Genomic DNA, 3,516 nt, shown 5'->3' with positions numbered 1-3,516 from the left:
CAGCCTCCACGTGCTCCCCAGCCAGACCTCCAGCTGCTGCATCCTTCGTCTCAGCCAGATTTCCAGCTGCTGCACCCTTCCTCTCAGCCAGATCTCCAGCTGCCGCACCCTTCATCTCAGCCAGACCCCCAGCTGCAGCAGCCCTCGTCTCAGCCAGAGGTCATCCTCCAGAACTGTCCTTCTTCACCCCCTAGCTTGACGACTAATTCGCCCTCATGAACAGCCCTTCTTCGCCCCTGCCTGGTACACATGGGTGTCCCTGCCTTTTCTTTTAGACTGGGTACTCCGTTTTGAGACTTTAGTCATTTATGAACTTTGTACACTGCTTTTGGGGCTTTTTGTCTTTGTTTTTGTGTGACTGCAGGGGTTGTTTTTTGTTTGGGCCCATTGCCCACCTTCTGGGCCCCCCGCCTCCCGCCCTGCTTCTTTTTTTGTGGGGTTTTCATTTGGCTGTCTGGGATCCCGCATTTGGAGGGGGGAGTACTGTCAGGTCCGCTCAGCGCGAACTGCCTCTCTTCTGCCTTTTTTCTCTCCTGCTCGCTCTTTTTACAGGATCGGCGCATCAGTTGTGTCACTTTCTGTAATTAGTGACTTGTGGGTTGTCGCGCACAGCTGGGGCGCATTACTGTAATACCTTCCTCCTTATTTAAACCTCTGGCAGACCCTCCGTCATCGCCGGAGCATTACCTAAATACGGAAATACCTTTAGATATACCTGTATTCATGGTATGTGTCAGACTTCTTTTTGACTTCCATGCTGACAGTTCCTGTGCTGTGGATCTCTTTTTGTATGTTGGTTACGTGTTTTTTTTGTATTATATGTCTCTTGATTTCCATGCTGACAGTTCCTGTGTTGTGGTTTTCTTTCGTACGTTGTTTCCATGTGTTTAAGCATGCGTAATTTGATTTCAATGCTGACAATTCCTGTGCTGTTGATTTCTTTTTTCATCCGCTACTCTGCTTCCCTGATGGCGTTTGCTAATCCTCCTGTTTGTTCGGGCTACTCACCTGTCCGTCCTAGATCCTCCTATTCTCCTGGTTTCTGCCATTAGTTTGTCCACTCACCTGTTCGTCCTGGTCTCCTCAGCCTACCCTGTTTTTGTACTGTCCAGCTTGATTATGCCACATACATTGACTCTGTTACCTTGTTTGTGTTTTTACCAATAAACCACCTTTTTTTCACTAGCACCTGGGTCTTGCACATTGAGTCCTACCTCAGTTCTCCCTCATCCTCCTGGTGAGGGGGACACAACCTTAACACAAGAATCCCAATGCAGATGTATGTTTGTGCATATGTACACCTCAAATGTTTTTATAAGAACTAACAGTATATGGGCTAGTGGAGTAAAAAGTACAATGTTTGCCAGTGAAATGGAGTCAAGTTGAAGTATGAAGTAGTAAAAGATGAAGTTACTCAATCAAATTACACATACCTCAAAACTATATTTAAGTAGTACTTTACTATGTAGTTAATTCCACTTCTGGAATTTTAAGATGAACATGAGTTCAAGTCAGGCTGGCTGGTTTAATTTTATGCCTTAAAAAGCCGAGTATTGGGTTTGACCATTTCACCCAATGTTAATGATATTATTTCAAAAAAGATCATACACAATGCAACATATAATAGAGGGGAAGTGTTTTTTCCTATAACTTCAAAGGTAAAATTTGAGGGTAAAATATGGGGTTATGTGGATAATAAATAGATAATGTTGTAGTTCCTATAGTTAAATTCCAGCAACTACCTATGTCTGGGAAGCATACTGTATAAACCATGGCCTAAACACAGACGCATGACCCTAGGGTGTGAATACAGTACTTTAGGCAGTCACACACTGGTTTATGTGTGAATGTGTTTTGAGACTAAAGCGCCATCTAATGGTGACACCATGTAAATGAAGGAATGGCGCTTGAATGGACGTGTTTACCATAGAACCTTGACATACCTTATCAGGCAACAGGAGAAGGGGGGCTGCTGGAAGCCAGCTGGGAACTGGCTGGGAATTGGCTGTCAGGTGAATGGCTTTCCGCTGCTCCAGCCATGACCAGCAGTTTTGAGTGGCTGGGACTGCAACAAGCTGCTTGTACAAATGACCTATAGTGTCATATTTTAAATGGATTTTTCAATCCTATCATTTTTATTTCTTCTCAAAAAATACGATCAGCTGATGGAGATCATGTGAAATTATGACAAGCTAGAGAACAGTTAAAGAATGGACATTGTTTTGAGGCTGGTTTGTCAAGTGCTGTTTCAAAGATCAGCCATGAATTTTGAGCTACAGCAGTTTTTAATGTATTTTTAGTGTTGGCACTATAAATTCCATTATGCTCTGGGTAATGCCAAATAGGAAGCGGAGTCTGTAGTTGTGTCCATAAATCACCCCGTTGTTCATTCATTCACTACTTACTTTATAGTAGACACTCAGTAGTTCACTTTACAGTGAGCCATATATTGAAATTTCAATATTTTGAAATGCCATTTTGTGTACGTGTAGTGTACCATAATTTTGATTTGCAATGTGAGATTGTTAGCAGAGAGTAGTGTGCATGACATGTTCCATTCTGGAAATGTTGAAGAGTGCCATGGAAAACAGAATTTGGACACTTAGAATGTAACTTTGGATGTATAAACAGAAGTAAATTAGGTTACCTTGACTCTGGAAAAATCTAACTTTGATAAATAGGCAAGATATGTTTCCTCAACAAACAAGAGAGAAACATATTTCCATGGAAAGAGCAACTCTCAGATTCGAGTTACAAAGGGGCGGGCTTTCTGATGAAAACATGTGCCAGTTCAATACTGGTGGTTGACCTCTAACGATTTGTGGTGTGTGGTATATTCTAAAATGTTATCATGTGGAAGAAAAGTGTGTTTTGGGGTCAGCAGTTAAATTGAAAAAGTCCAAGGTTAGAAATACACCAGAGTGCAGTCCAATTAGATGATTATATGTTGTAGATGTATAAAGACTTGGTGTAAAAAGGGGCTGCAACCCAGTTTCAATCACCTCCATTATATTTTCTACATTCAGTTTATCAGCTTTTAAGTTAGACAGAAAAAAATGGGCAGAAATAGTAGAAGGATGGACTTGACAGTTTATGTAACCAGTTTACCAGAGTTTCAGCCCTTCATGTTTGTCTTTATTCTGGATATGGACATTCTCTGTGTCTCTGTGCCAGTCTTTCACTTGGTAATGCTAGCTTATATAACAGGTTCACAGGTCATTCTTTTTTAGTCCAAAGAGAAAAGGTGGAATTTTTTTCTTTAATTGAGGCTATCCCAGACTGCTCACACAGGGCTACTGTCAAATTATCACATTTTCTAAAGCTCCATTTTCACAAATCAAACCATCTTCATGGTGAGGTTACCAGCATAACAGTAGCATCATTTTTAACTTGTGTTGTTCTTATCTGTGTGTTTTTATTTAAAACTAGCTCCCTGTGGTCAGTGGATGATACATTAAGCATGGCACTACATTACGTCCTGCAGCACCTCGACTCCCCAGGGACCTATTCACGGGC

This window comes from Monopterus albus, unplaced genomic scaffold, assembly GCF_001952655.1.
Source record: "Monopterus albus unplaced genomic scaffold, M_albus_1.0 scaffold215.1, whole genome shotgun sequence".
Taxonomy (NCBI): Eukaryota; Metazoa; Chordata; class Actinopteri; order Synbranchiformes; family Synbranchidae; genus Monopterus; species Monopterus albus.
The sequence above is the reverse complement of the archived record's forward strand: the minus strand, read 5'-3'. Positions refer to the sequence as shown.